At 39.7% G+C, this 18,884-nt stretch overlaps 1 protein-coding gene across 8 annotated transcripts in view; it reads left to right on the plus strand.

Annotated features, from left to right (window-relative positions):
* The window catches only part of Pde9 (phosphodiesterase 9), a 404,593-nt gene that overhangs the window by 200,964 nt on the left and 184,745 nt on the right, over positions 1-18,884 (plus strand). The window contains exon 1 of one of the 8 annotated variants that reach the window (XM_073977858.1): positions 13,815-17,065. The exons of the other annotated variants lie outside the window; for them this stretch is intronic. The gene's annotated coding sequence lies outside the window, so the exon portion shown is untranslated. Of the gene's footprint in view, positions 1-13,814; positions 17,066-18,884 lie in introns of those variants that run through there. 8 annotated transcript variants of the gene reach the window in all.

The following is an 18,884-nucleotide window of genomic DNA, read 5'->3' on the forward strand; positions in this document are numbered from 1 at the left end:
GTGGTTAGTCAGCTCATCAGACATATCAGATGTGAATAAAGGCTGGAAGACAAAGTTGGAGTTCTGATAACTTCTATTTATACGGACATTATTGCAAATTAACAGATATGGAGTATTTTTGAAGACTTTTTCCTGTCAAAGTCAGCCTAGTGTCTTGTCTAGAATCGTATCTCAATACCTACACTAGGCAGGGGCGATTTGTATGGAAGGAAAAAAACCTTAATGGGTCATTCGCGTTTCTGATTCCTGGGATTGAACTGAGCAAAAAAGTCCATATGGGCTGAAATAGGACACTCTCGGGCATCATTCTGTGAAAACGGAACATAATTCCAAGCTGTTCTCTAAAAGTTCTAGTCCACTAAACTTAGAATTTCAATAAAATTTAGTACCTGAGAAAAAATAAAATAGCTCACTTCGTGTAAACGATACTTTAATTTAAGAATGCAGCTCTTAAAGGCAACAATCCTACCTACCTACCAAAAAAAAAAAAAAAAAAAAAAAAAAAAAAAAAAAAAAAACAACAATGAACACAATATCTGTTATAGTTTCTGAGAAATAGCTGTTTTTTTCTCCAGAAATTTGCAAAAATTGCGTATTTTTTAAAGTGGGGAAACATTTTTCGTCTTTAGGAGCACGTCACACCCACACCTTCCAATATTAGTTTCAATCGGTGACAACAAAAAATGGGTTTTGTGTGCGGCCAGTCCATCTGTTTGTATAGCTGGATGGTGCGCACCAAAATTTGGGCCTTGTAATGTAATATTTAGCCCAAACTTAGATCAAGTTTATAGCTCCACCACAAAAGTCCAAAATTTTTCGCAATCTTAAGGCAGCGGATTCTTTCGTACCAGTTTGATCCGATATCACAGTGTTTCGGCCAGCGGCTGCCAACGCAGCATCAAACCTATGCTTTAGGTAGGCTTCTAAGCTGCTAAAACAACAACATTAAATTGTCGCTAAAATTATGGCTTCTATAACTCTCGAGGACAGTAACGGATTTGGTCCAAACTTAACAATTTCGTAATATTTTTTAAAGATAGAGATCAGGTCCATACATACATATCTTCCTACAAACCATCCGTGGGGAAGAGCTGGGTCATTACAGAATATTTGTTCCATAAGCCGAACTGAGAAAAGATCTCTAATTCTCTCTGTTGCTTTGGGTTTCTGGAATACCGCGCTTTTTCATCTCGTCATCCATCGAAGCCTTGGACTGCCAATTCTGCGTGCACCCCCAGCAAACCAAATGTCGGATGTCCGACACGTCTGAACAATTTCGGAAGCAACGTCGTTCAGATTTCGTTACGATTTCTAAACGATTGGAGCGGAAATAGTTCAGATTTTTTACCGATTTCGTTCCGATTTCGGAACGAATGTCGGAAAGAAATTTCATTTCCGAATTTCCCAAGGATTTTCTTCAGATTTCGTTACGAAATCGGATCGAAATCGATACGATGTCGTTCCGACATTTCGTTCCGAAATTATGTCAACCACTTCATGCAACTTTCGTTAAGATATCGTCAATATTTCGGATCAGACATCGGACGTATCGTCCGAATTTTGTTCCGATTTCGTTAAGATGTCGGTACGATTGGTTTGCTGGGCCGCTATGTGGCCCATATTTAAACGCCTTTTTAGCGGGTTCATCGTCGCTCATTCCTATGATATGGCCTAGCCAACGCAATCGTTGCATCTCGATACGTTTATCTATACTGATGTCCGTTGATCTTTCGAAGAATTTTTCTCTCAAACACAGCAAACACTGTCTTATCTTCTTGCGCAAGTACCCAAGCTTCAGAACCATACATTAATTAGCACGGGTAGAATCAGTGTCTTGTAAAGCGTTGTTTTTGTTTGACGAGATGTCGCTTTGTCTTTAAACTGCTTACTTAAGCCAAAGTGGCATCTGTTAGCCAATACAATTCTTCGTTTTATTTCACAACTGATTTTGTTTGTTGTGTTTATGATGGTGCCGAGGTAGACGAAGTCTTTTACTACCTCAAAATTATAGGAACCAACTTCCACTGTCGGTCCCTGCTCTATGGACGCATTGAGCGTCGACACCATCAACTTTGTCTTTTCGCCGTTTACCGGCAGACGCACTTTTGCTGATTCTCCTTCGACCTTTTTGCAGGTATCAGTTACTTCCTTTACTGATCGTCCCATGATGTCAATGTCATCAGTATAAGCAAATAACAAGTCGCTGTTGCTGTAGATTTTGTCAAGGAGACTTCTCTCTTATCAAAAAATGCATTCCGATTTATTTTAGCTCAATGATATGGAATCTAATTTTGGCTATACCAAGTCCGAATGGCGTGTCTTATGTCACCACTTGTAGAGAAGTTTCAGATGACTGAAATACACATGAAATGTCACCAACTGAGGGGTACTTTTGTCACCATTGAAAATGTGATGTTACCTGGCTTGGAAATCGAACTGGGGCATACAGTGTGCTTACTTGCCTCCGCACCGCGGTGGTACCCCTTCGGGTACCGTCCGTATGAAATTTCGCAAAATTGCAGCTAAATGACATGTTTCGTATCGCATTGTAATTTTTTGCAACATGCTGTCCGTGCCTACTACAAAGGTACAAACACATGTATCATCATCTATCTCCAGTGGATCTGTGGTTACATCCCATCGAAATAGCCACTTTCCTGGAACAGTATATAGACCAGTAGTGGGATTCTGTAACTCATTTTTGCTGTTACCGACAAAAATCGGTAAAATTAAATCGCAAAATTATGACTAAAAACATAAAGAAAAGTTGGCATCACTGTTTGTGTCGGTAGAGGATAGCGACTACTTTTTATTCATCGTTAACTTACCGAAAAATGTCGATAATTGTCGAAATTATAAGCATTTTAATTTTACCGACAATTATCAATAACAGCAAAAATGAGTTAAAGAATCCCACTACAGAGCCAGATTGAAAAGAAGAACGAACATACAAACATAATAATAAAAACTGTTACAACAACAACTTCAGGAGAAGTCCACATTTTCTGAGATAATGGCCCAGAAGCTCATAAAAACCATGCCCACCAACTTATATGACTGATTAGCAGGTGACTTACCAATCGAAACTTTGCACATCGGAAACTTTTTTCTAAACGTAAATAAAGCTCCAAGAAGTTCTATATCGTACAACAACTTCCTTTAACTTCCTCCTTCCTCACATGGTGCTAAGTGCAGTTTAAGGTATTGTTTGGAAGTTTTTAACGACCCTAGTGTTCTAAGAAATCCAACGTAACCAACTGAAATGGCTGGTTAGCACTCTGACTATCGAAAGGACTGACTCCCAAAATTATATGCAGTTCCAAGACGCTCGGTGTATATCTCAAGGTACCTCTTACGCAAAAACTAAACATTTCTGCCCTTCAATTTAGGTTAAGTTTGCTGCTAGGTTCGTGTTAAAATTTTTGCTAGGGGTAGTCAATACTTCCCGAATTATTGTGTCTGAAATGCCCATTTCATAAGCCTCTAGCACTGAAGGTTTTAGTAGTCTCTTTACTTTTACTCTCCTTCTATACCTCTCTCTATATTGGACCGAATGTGACAAATACCCTCGCAGAACTACTTTTGCCTGCCTGATTGAATGTGTTGATGGAATAATTAATTATGCCCAATTTTTATGATAAGACAAAAAATAAAATCGCCTTTCAGGACTGAGGAAAGCATATCTTTGACGTGGTTTCAAACAACATTTGTCTTTGAGCTTCGACACAGCAGAAAACTTGGAAAAATATGAAACTGTGCAGAATAACTGAACAAAAAATAATTAAAAACAATAAAATGTTAATTAATTTTCAACAACCAAGGATGAGAATGGTTCTTACCTAGTCTTGTCATCCTTGTGTTGGTACTACAACCTCTGCTTCTGTTTTGACTTCCCATAAAGGTTTTTTGTGTGTTTAACAAATTAGAAAAAAATCTACTTCATTAATCGGAACATATTTTTAATCCCTCCTCATTATGTTCCTTCTCCATTTTTTTTCAATTTTCCACACTATTCAATTTTACTCTTTTGTTTCTGGCTTTGAAACATCATCTCTAGTTTCTTGTTTTACATTCCCACCCTAGAACCTAATAAGCTATAATCCGTAGCAAATTTCATATTCATTTTCAAATTACCATAAAAACATTTACTTCGTTGACGACTATCAATTTTTGAAACAATAATTTGCTTATAACTGACAATGACTTGAATAGAGTGGAATTGAGTTGAGGATGTTGATCCGAAAAAAAATTGTGCACTTATCTTCAGGGAAAATTGGCATTTGTTTTCCAATTTTCCCTTGTTGTTGGTGTTTGCTATGTGGGTGTTTGTATGTAAATTTCCTTAAGCTTAAACTAGTTTCATGTTAGTTAACAATCTACTCGTATGTTGTTGTTCCTGGCAAATGTTGTCAACGTTAAAGGGGGGAGAAGAGAGTGCGACAGAGCTTTATGAGGGATATAACCAGAGCTATAGTGGTGCTTATTGTATTTGAAAATGGGAAGTTTTTTCGTTGATGATACACTGACAAATAAGGGAATTCTGATAGAATGGGTCCTACAGGGGAAAAATGGGTATTTTAAAGATCAAAGGTACTATAGAAGAACAAAAGTTAACATATAAGACAAAACGTCTTGCAGAAGAAGACCAATCATCTTATAAAAATTAAAAATGTCTGCTGATACCCTGGCTGAGTCATGTCAATAGGATGGATAAACATGAAGATAATATCACAAAACGTGGAGAAGTTAAGTAGAAGATCGGCGTGCTTGGAAATCTATTCTTAGTTCGGCTTATGGAACAAAACGTTCTGTTTAGAATATAAAGCCATCTAAGTAAGTAAAGGTCTTAAGGAGATGAAGGTGTAGCACTGAAGACCAAAAGGTATTACAAGCGGCCAGAAGTTTTCTATTGGACTATTGTAGAAGACTAGGAAACTAATATAAGTCTATGTGTCATAGGCCAACGTTCTTAATGTGATCGAAGATCACACTCTCAAAGGTGGCAAAACACTTCTCATTGTAATAAAGTAGCAACCTCTTCTATAGAAGATATCTTTGGTTTTGCCCTATTCTATTGAAGTCCCCTGGAGCGGTCTTACATTCATCTATCTTATAGAAGCCCTCTACGGATGTTTTCTATTTTATAGAAGACCATAACGAGATCTTCCATTCTATAGAAGATTATTACGAGATTTTCTATTCTCCTACTATAGAAGTCCCTTACGGAGGCATTCTATACTATAGAAGACCCTTACGGAGGTCTCCTATACTATAGAAGACTCTTACGGAGGGCTTCTATACTATAGAAGACCCCTATAGAGGTTTTTATACTATAGAAGACCCTTACGGAGGTCTTCTATACTATAGAAAACCCTTACGGAGGTCTTCTATACTACAGAAGACCCTTACGGAGGTCTTCTATACTATAGAAAACCCTTACGGAGGTCTTCTATACTATAGAAGACCCTTACGAAGGTCTTCTATACTATAGAAGACCCTTACGGAGGTCTTCTATACTATAGAAGACCCCTACGGAGGTCTTCTGTACTAAAGAATACCCCTACGGAGGTCTTATATACAATAGCAGACCCCTACGGAGGTCGTCTATACTATAGAAGACCCTTACGGAGGTCTTCTATACAAAGAAGACCTCCGGAGGTCTTCTTTACTATAGAAGACCCTACGGAGGTTCTCTCTTCTATATGAGACTCCTACGGAGGTCTTCTATTCTGCAGAAGACCCATATGGAGGTCTTCTATTCTATAGAAGAGCCATACGGAGGCATTCTGTTCTATAGAAGAGCTCACGGAGTCCTTCTATTCTATAGAAGACCCCTACGGAGACCCTCCGGAGGTCTCCTATACTATAGAAGACCCTACCGAGGTCTTCTATACAATATAAGACCCCTATGGAGGACTTATATACCATAGCAGACCCCTATGGAGGTCTTATATACCACATATACTATAGAAGACCCCTGCGGAGGTCTTCTTTTCTATAGTAGACCCCTGCGGAGGTCTTCTTTACAATTGCAAACCCCTGCGGAGATCTTCTATATTAAAGAAAACCCCTGCGGAGGTCTTCTGTTCTATAGAAGACCCCTTACGGAGGTCTTCTTTTCTATAGTAGACTCCTGCGGAGGTCTTCTTTACAATAGCAAACCCCTGCGGAGATCTTCTATATTAAAGAAAACCCCTGCGGAGGTCTTCTGTTCTATAGAAGATCCCTACTGAGGTCTTCTACTCTATAGAAGACCCCTACGGAGTTCTTCTATTCTACAGAAGACCCATATGTGGGTTTTCTATTCTATAGCAGACCCATACGGAGGCTTTCTGTTCTATAGAAGATCCCTCCGGAGGTATTGTATTTTATAGAAGATCCCTACGGAGGTCGATCCTTGTCTTCTTTGGATCTTTGGGTTCACCCAGAAATCTTGGTGAGACTTTCAAGTTTGTGTGGCTTGGTATCTTATTTTGCAGTGCACATATTTTCCTCCAGTATATATGTATGTCATTTGGTTTCATTTCCTCTATCACTTCACTTCACTGCCAAAATAATTTGACATTCTTCGAAAAATTGCACAGGAAAAACACAGCTGAAGTGCATATTGCCTTGAAAATAGCCTGCAGGATATAAAGCTACCATACTTCTACCTTAGAAGATTGTTATTTAGCCCACAGCCCCACACCTACGTAGACTAATACAAACATAAATTTCCAATATGTATGTGTACATACATGTGCAGCATATCAGTTATTTGCCATTACTTTTGAAGCCACATAAACAATGGCATAGCGAAGAGACTAATGGCTGTGTACACACAACCATCTGCAGTTTGCAATCATTTTTGCTTTTCGAAAAGCCAATGCAAAGCACGTTTTCTATTTTGGCAGAAATGCCACCACCTGTGCATACACCAGCCAAACACACGCACACACACATGCATGTGGAGGTAAAGGCGCTTGAATCCTGCCCCCAAAAGTCATTCACTCAGTCTCGGTGTTTTGAGGTTTTCCAAAAAAAAAAGCAAAACACAACAGAGTGCCAGAGTAAACGAAAATGAAAAAACTATTGATTGTCAACCACACCCCCCACTAAAGGCACCGGAAGTGTAGTTAACTGTGTGTGTGCGAGTGCTGCTGCTTGCAATGAAGTTTTTAATTTCAATAAGCAGAAAGTGAACGGTTGTGGAATTGGAGAAGGGAGAGCGAGAGACAATTCTAGAGCATGGAAAATGTGGAAAAACAATTTGGGAACATATTTGGTAACAACTAGAGTATTGGCAGTGACATACTTCCTTCCCCTCTATGGCTTCCAATAATGAAAAATTTCACAAGAAAATACCCACAAAAACCAAATTCGATAGACAGCAAGGATACATTTAATCAAAAAACTGAGTATCTATATGATAAAATAGGTAAAGGAAACCGTTTTACTTAACCTAAGTAAATAACTGGTATTCGAACAACAATACATCCTACATCACCTCACCTCCACCCCTGCCAACTTTCTCATGCTCCAAATATAAGCCAAAAATACTTCAGCTACGTTTCTTTAACAAACATAATCAATAAAATAAACAACAACAATACCTGATGTAATACAGCTGTGGTAAGATTTTTCATTGGTGAGCTATGCAAACTCTAGACGTTCTCATCACCACCACTCACGATGGCCATAATCACCCTTCATTGTTAATAATCCTTGATGGCGTTTGGTGCTAAGTTCATCACCATAGTTAAACACCAAAAAATGTTCTAACTGTGGAGTAGTCTAGTACAAATACTCAACAGTCAATCAAAGCGCCCTTCCTACCGCCAGTCAGTTACACAAAAGCAACCAGCCAAACACAACCATCATTTGTCCCTAGTCTCTTCTTGGAACTTTTAATACTCCTCATCTATTTATACAACACTAGTGAGGTAAGGGCCACTGCGACATACGAATGAGGGTATTGTTTGCTGGCCTTAATAACAAACAAAAAACGTTGAACTCTTCCCATGGCAGACAGAACAGTAGCGGTGATTATATTTGAAGATTTTTGTATTCATAAGCTTAAAAGGATACCGAAAATGTAAATTTCGTAGCAAAAGTTCAAAATTTAACAGGAACTCAACCACTTTGTCGATATGTCTGCTTTATTTCAGAAGAAGACACCTAAGGAGGTCGTATTTTCTATATAACCCTAACAAAGGGCTTTTATTGCATAAAGACCCCTAACGAGGTTAACTTCTCTTATGAGGGCTTCTATTCCATAGAAAGCTTTGGGACACCTACAAAGGATTTTTATTCAATAGAAGACCCCAACAAGGGCACTACTGAAGTTTGCTATTCTAAAGAAGATCACTACATTTTTTTATTCTATAGAAAGCCCCTAACGAGGTCTTCTATTCTATAGTAGACCAATAACGAGGGCTTCTATTCTAAAGAAGACAGCTAACGAGGTCTTCTATGCTTTAGAGGACCCCTCACGACGCCTTTTATGCTATAGAAGGCCCCTAACGAGGTCCTCTATTCTATAGAAGACGCCTAACGGGGTGTTCTATGATATAAAATACACCTAATAAGGTCTTTTATGCTATAAAAAACCCCTAACGACGTCTTTTATGCTATAGAAGGCCACTAACGAGGTCTTCTATGCTATAGAAGGCCACTAACGAGGTCTTCTATGCTATAGAATGACACTAACGAGGTCTTCTATGCTATAGAAGACCCCTAACGAGGTCTTCTATGCTATAGAAGACTCCTATCGAGGTCTTCTATGCTATAGAAGACCCATAACGAGGTCTTTTATGCCATAGAAGGCCCCTAACGAGGGCTTTTGTTCTAAAAAAAGACCCCTACTGAAGTTTGCTAAAGAAGATCACTACAATATTTTTTTATTCTGCAGAAGACCTCCAAGCGAGGTCTTCTATGCTATAGAAGACCCCTAACCTCGTCAAGGGTCTTCTATAGCATAGAATTCCTCGTTGGGGGTCTTTTATACATTAGAAGACCTCGTTAGGGGTCTTCTATAGAATAGAAGACCTCGTTAGGGGTCTTCTATAGAATAGAAGACCTCGTTAGGGGTCTTCTATAGAATAGAAGACCTCGTTAGGGGTCTTCTATAGAATAGAAGACCTCGTTAGGGGTCTTCTATAGAATAGAAGACCTCGTTAGGGGTCTTCTATAGAATAGAAGACCTCGTTAGGGGTCTTCTATAGAATAGAAGACCTCGTTAGGGGTCTTCTATAGAATAGAAGACCTCGTTAGGGGTCTTCTATAGAATAGAAGACCTCGTTAGGGGTCTTCTATAGAATAGAAGACCTCGTTAGGGGTCTTCTATAGAATAGAAGACCTCGTTAGGGGTCTTCTATAGAATAGAAGACCTCGTTAGGGGTCTTCTATAGAATAGAAGACCTCGTTAGGGGTCTTCTATAGAATAGAAGACCTCGTTAGGGGTCTTCTATAGAATAGAAGACCTCGTTAGGGGTCTTCTATAGAATAGAAGACCTCGTTAGGGGTCTTCTATAGAATAGAAGACCTCGTTAGGGGTCTTCTATAGAATAGAAGACCTCGTTAGGGGTCTTCTATAGAATAGAAGACCTCGTTAGGGGTCTTCTATAGAATAGAAGACCTCGTTAGGGGTCTTCTTTAGAATAGAAGACCTCGTTAGGGGTCTTCTATAGAATAGAAGACCTCGTTAGGGGTCTTCTTTAGAATAGAAGACCTCGTTAGGGGTCTTCTATAGAATAGAAGACCTCGTTAGGGGTCTTCTATAGAATAGAAGACCTCGTTAGGGGTCTTCTATAGAATAGAAGACCTCGTTAGGGGTCTTCTATAGAATAGAAGACCTCGTTAGGGGTCTTCTATAGAATAGAAGACCTCGTTAGGGGTCTTCTATAGAATAGAAGACCTCGTTAGGGGTCTTCTATAGAATAGAAGACCTCGTTAGGGGTCTTCTATAGAATAGAAGACCTCGTTAGGGGTCTTCTATAGAATAGAAGACCTCGTTAGGGGTCTTCTATAGAATAGAAGACCTCGTTAGGGGTCTTCTATAGAATAGAAGACCTCGTTAGGGGTCTTCTATAGAATAGAAGACCTCGTTAGGGGTCTTCTATAGAATAGAAGACCTCGTTAGGGGTCTTCTATAGAATAGAAGACCTCGTTAGGGGTCTTCTATAGAATAGAAGACCTCGTTAGGGGTCTTCTATAGAATAGAAGACCTCGTTAGGGGTCTTCTATAGAATAGAAGACCTCGTTAGGGGTCTTCTATAGAATAGAAGACCTCGTTAGGGGTCTTCTGTAGAATAGAAGACCCCTTACCAGGACTTCTGTTGTATAGAAAACCCCTTACCTGGTCTTCTATTCTAAAGAAGATCCTTACTGAAGTCCGCTATTCTAAAGAAAATCTACGGAGGTCATCTATTTTAAATAACACTCCTTGCGAGGGCTTTTATTCTAACGGTACCCCTAACGAGGTCTTCTGTTCTATGGAAGACCCCTAACAAGGTCTTTTATTCTATAGAAGTCCCCTAACGAGGTCTACTATTCTATGGAAGACCCCTAACGAGGTCTACTATTCTATAGATGACCCCTAACGAGGTCTTCTATTCTATAGAAGACCAATAACGAGGTCTTCTATTCTATAGAAGACCCTTGAAGATGTCCTTTATGCTGTAAAATACCCCTAACGAGGTCTTCTGTTCTATAGAAGACCCACAACGAGGTCTTCTGTGCTATAGAAGACCCCTTACGAGGTCTTCTATGCTATAATGTACCCCTAACGAGGTCTTCTATTCTATAGAAGACCCCTAACGAGGTTTTTTGTTCTATGGAAGACCCCTTACAAGGTCTTCTATTCTATAGAAGTCCCCTAACGAGGTCTACTATTCTATGGAAGACCCCTAAGGAGGTCTACTATTTTATAGAAGAACCCTAACGAGGTCTTCTATTCTATAGAAGAAACTCAACGAGGTCTTCTGTTTTATAGAAGACACCTTAACTTCTATAAAAGTTCCCTTACGAGGTCTTCTTCTATTCTATAGAAAACCCCTAACGAGGTCTTCTGTTCTATAGAAAACCTCTAAAGAGGTCTTCTATTCTACAGAAGACCCCTAACGAGGTCTTCCATTTTAGTGGAAACCTCTAACGAGGTCTTCTATTCTATAGAAAACCCCTAACGAGGTCTTCCCTTCTATAGAAGACACCTAACTAGATCTTCTATTCTATAGAAGACCCTTAAAGAGATCTTTTATTCTGTAGAAGACCCCTAACGAGGTCTTATATTCCATAGAAGACCCCTAACGAGTTCTTCTATTCTATAGAAGACCCCTAACGAGGTATTTTCTTCTATAGAAGACCCCTAGCGAGGTCTTCCCTTCTATAGAAGGTCCCTAGCGAGGTGCTGTACTTTATAGAAGAGGTCTTCCCTTCTATAGAAGACCCATAACGAGGTGCTGTACTCTATAGAAGAACCCTAACGAGGTCTTCTATGCTACAGAAGACCCCTAACGAAGTCTTCTATTCTATAGAAGACCCCTAACGAGGTCCTATATTCTATAAAAGACCCCTAACGAGTTCTTCTATTCTATAGAAGACCCCTAACGAGGTATTTTCTTCTATAGAGGACCCCTAGCGAGGTCTTCCCTTCTATAGAAGGTCCCTAGCGAGGTGCTGTACTTTATAGAAGAACCCTAACGAGGTCTTCTATTCCATAGAAGACCCCTAACGAGGTATTTTATGCTATAAAATACCCCTAACGAGGTCTTCTATGCTATAGAAGACACCTAACGAGGTCTTATATTCTACAGAAGACCGCTAACGAAGTCTTCTATTCTATGCAAGACCCCTAACGAGGTCCTATATTCTATAGAAGACCCCTGACGAGTTCTTCTATTCTATAGAAGATCCCTAACGAGGTATTTTCTTCTATAGGAGACCCCTAACGAGGTCTTCCCTTGTATAGCAGATCCCTAACGAGCTCATATCTTTTATAGAAGTCCCCTAACGAGCCTTCTCTGCCTCTACGGAGGTCTTCTACTCTACAGAAAAAAACTGCGGAGGTCTCCTATTCTATAAAAAAAACCAACTGAGGTTTTATTTTGAGGTCTTCTCGGCTATAGAACAGCTACGGCGGTCTTCTTCTCGGCTATGGAACAGCTACAGCGGTCTTCTTCTTTCTATAGAACACACATAACGAGGCATTCTATTCTACAGAAAACACAGTGGTCTTGTGGTCTATATCTTCTTTTTTATATGAGATCTTTCCTGCAGTTTCCTCTTATATAGAAAGTCCTTGCAGATATTTGGGGTTGTATTTGCATATCTGTTGTTTAGCGAAATTTCATTTCACTTCCCCGCAAAACCTCTTCTATCATCCAGCCAATTGTTTGCAGTCGTTCACTATTGTTAGCCTTGAACCCAGTTATCCCACTTAACATAGAATACCAACATACGATTCCTTTCTTCTTCTTCCACTTCTTTTGTTCAATTCACAAAAAGTATATCGAATACATTATTTTGTTGCTAGTATTGTGCCGTATTTATTGTTATTGTTGTTGTAATAAAATAAATAACCAAAAATGCCTGATAGCAATAACAACAACAACAGCGTTAAGAAGTTAACAAGCTAAGGCGCGCTGCTTGTTCAGTCCTGGGTAAATATTTCGCCAATTGTTTACATTCTGAGTACATTTCAGCAAAAGTAAACTCTTTTTTTTTGTGCGGCGGATTCCCGATACTAGTGCAGCTGCTAGTATCGCTGCTGGTGGTTGCGTTGCGACTAGTTGTTCAATATTGTAGCAAATCAACACACTTGTGGTGGGGAGTAGAAGAGGGAAGAGTAGGAGGTGGGTTGAAGGGTAGTGTAACAATAAAACGTTACATCAACAACAAATGCAATGTCAGTTGAAAGAAGAAAACAAAAACGAAACTAAACTATTGTTGTTCGTCACAATGATTGATAACCCACATACACGCATAGGAAAAGGCCAGGACAATGAATAGATGGATGAATGAAAGAATGAATGGATGGATGAATGGAAAACAAGCTTCAAGGATGTAGCAGATATCCAATGTTCCCATTGGAACTTTGTTAAATTCTATGAGACTTGCTTTAGTTTGTATTATTTTTTCTGCCTTTGCTTTGTTGTAATACATCATCCAATGACGTATTGGCTAGGAATGTAAACGAATGCCCATGTGTGCGCGGTTGGAAGGGGGTCTGGTTGATGAGAGTGTTTGTCACACACACATACGCACACCTAAGATTCTAGGACAAACTTTTGTTGTTTCCTTTTATCTTCTCCTTTGGAACAGGTAACTGTTTGTTATCTGTTTGCGAATCCCACGTCATTGCTATCCCCAAGACCAACACCACTGCGATGCCATCATTTGGAAGGTAACACAAGAAGCTGAAACCTTCATTCATCACTTTGATATTTGTAAATAATGATACCCTGAGGACAGTGTCCATAACGTTTATTGCCAATGATAAATCACATTTGACAAAGATCAGCCATACGGCCGAAACAACCGGCCAGCCAGCAAGCCAGCCCGGCAGCCAAAACACCTTCAGGGTAAAATAAATGATAATTTGTTGTTGTTTTTTCTAAATTAAGTAACTTGAAGATTATTTTCAGGGAATGATTATGAGACACATTTGTGGCAAACAATTTGAATCGTAAAGACAATGGATGCTAGGGAAGCTATGGGAGAGTAGGGGAAGAAGTAGGCATACATTTGTTTTTGGGTACTTTATTATAAATAATTATTTCTACATTTTCATAGAGAAAAGTTAAGGTGATGCTATTTTTTTCATAGCAATGTTTTTAGGGTGACGTAGGGGATGGAAGATACCAAGGAACGGTCCTGACCGGTTTTAACATGGCAAAGCCCAGGATTTATCTTGGTCCCTCTTTCATCCCAAGTGGACACTGACCTCCCCGTGGTGTCACCTGGGGAACTGCCTTTAACACCCGTTAAAGGTAGTGAGCTAACATGTGCCGCGCGTTCACCCATAAGAACGTTAAAAACTTGGGTTTGGGCGTCGGGTTAGTAACCCTCCCCTAGAAAAAACAGCCTACTATGAAAAAACGAAAGAAAAGAAAAACAAACCCCTCTAAAGTTGACGAACCCCGCAAACGTTTTAAGGACCATGATCTGCGAATCTGCACCTGGAATGTTCGCACTCTTTATAGAGAAGGTGCAGTCTTCGCATTGGCAGACGTACTTCAAAAGTACAAGACCGATATTACTGCCATACAGGAAATACGATGGATTGGGAAAGGCGTCACAACAACACCTAAAGGTGACGCACTGTATTATAGCTGCCATGACGTAAAGCATGAGTTTGGTTGTGGATTCGTAGTTAGTCGGAGACTAAAACATCTTGTATCCAGCTTCACTCCAGTGAATGAAAGACTTGCTGCTATTCGAATAAAAGCTAAATTCTTCAACATCAGCTTTATTTGCGCTCATGCTCCCACTGAAGAAAAGGACGAACAGACCAAAGATATATTTTACGAGCGCTTAGATGAAACATATGACCGTTGCCCTGCCCATGACATTAAAATCATTCTAGGCGATTTTAATGCCAAAATTGGAAAGGAGAATATCTTTGGCCCAACAGTCGGGAAATTCAGTCTCCACAGTGAAACATCTGACAATGGTATGAGACTGATAGACTTTGCAGCTGCAAAAAACATGGTAGTTAGCAGTACCAGATTTAATCATCTCGATATTCATAAGGGCACCTGGCTGTCTCCAGATCAGAAAACAAGAAACCAAATTGATCATGTTGTGATAGATGGAAGACATTCATCGAGCGTGTTGGATGTACGATCGTTCCGAGGCGCAAACATTGATTCGGACCACTACCTTGTTGCAGCAAAGGTACGCACCCGCTTAAACGTAGCAAACAAAGTACGAACAGACACAACACGAAAGTTAGACATCGGTAAGCTGCAATCACAACAGATAGCCACAGCATATTCCACTCAACTAGCCCAATTGCTTAATCAAAGCCCTCCTCATCCCGATAACATATCAGCGCAATGGCAAAGCATTGCCCACTCCATGCAAACAGCCGCAAAATCCATACTTGGATACCAGAGACCTCCACCAAGGAATCCATGGTATGATGAGGAGTGTCGTGCTGCCACCGAAGAGAAAAATGCGGCATATAAGGCTACTTTACAATCCGTAGCAACGCGTAGCGCACGAGAGAGATACAGGGAGAAAAGGAGAGAGGAGAAACGTCTTTTCCGCAGGAAAAAGAGAGAGATGGAAAAGCGGGAGTGTGAAAAAATCGAGATGTACAGGAGCCAGAATGAAGTCCGAAAATTCTACCAAAGAGTCAAGCATCAAACTGATGGCTTTGGTACAGGCACATCCTCCTGTAGAGACCAGCAAGGTAATTTGGTAACTGATACAGATAGTGTACTCAGGATATGGAAAGAACATTTTTCAAATCTGTTGGTATCCAATAGCAGCGAAGACGACGAAGATACCACAGTCCCAATCCCAGAAGATGGTATTGAATGTATACCGCCCAGCCAAGATGAGGTAAAGACAGCAATAAATCGGCTGAAGAATAATAAGGCAGCAGGGGCCGATGGCTTACCAGCCGAGCTATTCAAAACCGGAGGCGACACGCTGATAAGGTGTATTCATCAGCTAGTTAGCACCATCTGGCAGGAAGAACGAGTACCCGACGATTGGAACCTGAGTATCCTGTGCCCCGTCCACAAGAAGGGAGATAAGACTGTATGCTTTAACTATAGGGGCATAAGTCTACTCCCTATTGCCTACAAGATCGTGTCAGGGATATTGTGCGAACGACTAAAGCCAATGGTCAACGAGATTATTGGACCATACCAATGCGGCTTTAGACCTGGCAAGTCCACCATTGACCAGATATTTACCCTGCGACAAATCCTGGAGAAGACCCAAGAGATGCAGATCGACACCTACCACCTTTTTGTCGATTATAAAGCAGCCTTCGACAGTCCGCTGCGCTCAAAGGTATTCCAAGCCATGTCTGAATTTGGTATTCCCGCAAAGCTCATCCGACTTTGTAAAATGACTTTAACTGACACGAGGTCCTCAGTTAAAATAGGAAAGAACCTCTCCGAAGAGTTTGGTACCAAAAGAGGTTTCAGACAAGGAGACAGCCTTTCGTGTGACCTCTTCAACATCCTGCTAGAAAAGGTTATACGAGAGGCAAACGTCAAAAGAAGTGGCACAATCTACACCAATAGTCACATGTTACTTGCTTATGCTGATGATATAGACATCATAGGCCGATCAGTAAAAGAAGTAACTGATACCTTTATGAAGGTCGAAGGAGAATCTGCTAAAGTGGGTCTGGCGGTAAACGGTGAGAAGACCAAGTTAATGGTGTCGACGCGCAATGCGTCCATTGAGCTCGGACCGACTGTGGAAGTTGGTTCCTATAATATTGAGGTAGTAAAAGACTTCGTCTACCTCGGCACCTCCGTCAACACAACAAACGACATCTGTTGTGAAATAAAAAGAAGAATTGTATTGGCCAACAGATGCTACTTTGGATTAAGTAAGCAGTTTAAAAACAAAGCCACATCTCGTCAAACAAAAATAACGCTCTACAAAACACTGATACTACCCGTGCTGATGTATGGCTCCGAAGCCTGGGTACTTGCGCAAGCAGACATGGCAGTGCTTGGTGTGTTTGAGAGAAAAATTCTTCGAAAGATCTACGGACCAATCTGCGTTGACGGTGAATATCGACGTCGCATGAACCACGAGCTGTATCTGCTATACAACGACATGAATATTGTTAAACGTATCGACAAGCAGCGATTGCGTTGGCTAGGCCATATCAAAAGAATGAGCGATGATGAACCCGCTAAAAAGGCGTATGAATACATGCCACGTGGCGGTGCACGCAGAATTGGCAGGCCAAGGAATAGATGGCGCAAACAAGTGGATGATGAGATGAAAAGGCGCGGTATTCCAGAGTGCAAAGCAACAAATAGAGAGGAATGGAGATCTCTTCTTAGTTCGGCCTATAGAACAAATGTTCTGTAATGGGCCAGCTAAGTAAGTAAGTAATGTTTTTATTTGGTTCTCGTTTGAATATGCGATAACCGAGAGTCTTTTCAGGATGCATAATATGTATTAGATACCATCTTAAGTATTGCTTTACTTCAAAGCGACACCGGTTGGAATAAATAACCTATAAAGACGACCGACCTCTTTCAGAAATACCTCATTAGTAGTGATAGAATATCAAGTATTTGGCTTGGGATAGGACATCCAACTGTGATGTGAAATTCCACGTTGAATAAGGGACGATTTTAGAAAGAATAAATGGTATTTGAGAATATTCTCTTTGGAACAGATTACCCAATAAAAGGTCATTTCTTGGATGGCTGACCTTGAAAGGGTTTCCTTTCGCTTGGATGAAGTACCAGAAATTAGGTCCTGAACATAATTCCTATATAGAAATTCTTTGTGGTGTAGACGGTTTCTGAGAGGAATTCATTTAGGATACATGTTCATAGAACAGGTTGATGTTAAGAAAGCATAAACGACTTATTTAAAGGAAGCCTTAATAAAAGAAGACTTCTGAAGGGGTATTTCAGTCTTCGTCAAGAGGAATGATATTGCAAGAATTTTTATGAAATCGACATCGAATTGTATTATAGAAGTATTACAATGCTGATATCTATTGAAACAAATTAACTCTGAAGGGCTTTCTTTAGGTTAGTTGACTAATGATCTCTGAGTCGGATTTGAATAGGATCTGCTTGAGATAAAATACATATAAAGCAGTCACTTTAACAACACTGCATACAAAACGGCTCCCGTTGGAATTGAAGACCAGAGATAAGACTGTGAAGATAAGAATTTTAAAGAGGTCCTGAGTGGTACAGAAATCCTCTGATGGGTTTCTGTACGAATAGCTGGTATTTAAAAAAGGTTATTTTTTAGAATGCCATAGGTGTGAAGAGCTCCTCTTTAATATTTATGAGTTTTCAAGAGTCTTCCCATTGAATCGATGACTTTCATGTAGGCTTTGTTTAGTATAGAAGCCTTCTCAGGGGGCCTTCTCTGACTATATAACTTATGAAGAGATTTTCCTTGTCGTAGATGACATTTAAGGAGGTTATCGTTGGGATAAATTCCCACAGAACAAGATTGGTTTAGGATGGAAGGTCTAAGTACAGTTAGACGACCTCAGAGTAGGCTCTACTAAGGATAGAATAAGGTCATGTAGGTGGAAAAATTACTTTTGGAGATGCATTTCTTGGCATAAACGACATTCAAATTGCTCTACTTAGATAGAAGAACTTAAAAAAGGGCATGTGGAAGGATTAATGACCTTTAAAGTGTTTCTATTAGAAATTAAATGCAATTTGACTGAGTTTAGAACAGAAATATTCCGGGGATGTCTTTTGTATGACAAATAAACCTTTAAGATGTTTTCCTTGTAATATATGGATAGTATTTATTTCGGACAAAATACTTCAATCCGGTAGACGACTTCGGGGTTGGGTCTCTTCTGAATACAGAACCTCTAAAACGGCATCTTGGCGATAAACGACATTTGAAGAAATTCCTAACACTTTTTGTTAAAAGAAATAACTTCTCTATACAATTTTTTCTTTAAAAAACACTCCGAATATTTTTTCTATAAAGAAGAGTAATTTCAAATAATTTTTCTATAATGAAAAATCATTCCAAATAATTTTACTATAAGACAGAATCGTTTCGAATAACTTTTCGTTAACGAAAAAACATTGTTCTTTAAAGAAATTAAAAAAAAAACAAGTTAAAAAGTATCAGTCGGCTTTGCCGACAGAGATATACCCTCAGCCTGTGCAAATTGAAACACTTTTTCACAAAAAAACTTATGTATT

This window comes from Musca autumnalis, unplaced genomic scaffold, assembly GCF_047663935.1.
Source record: "Musca autumnalis isolate F117 unplaced genomic scaffold, ASM4766393v1 scaffold_3, whole genome shotgun sequence".
NCBI classification, from domain to species: domain Eukaryota; kingdom Metazoa; phylum Arthropoda; class Insecta; order Diptera; family Muscidae; genus Musca; species Musca autumnalis.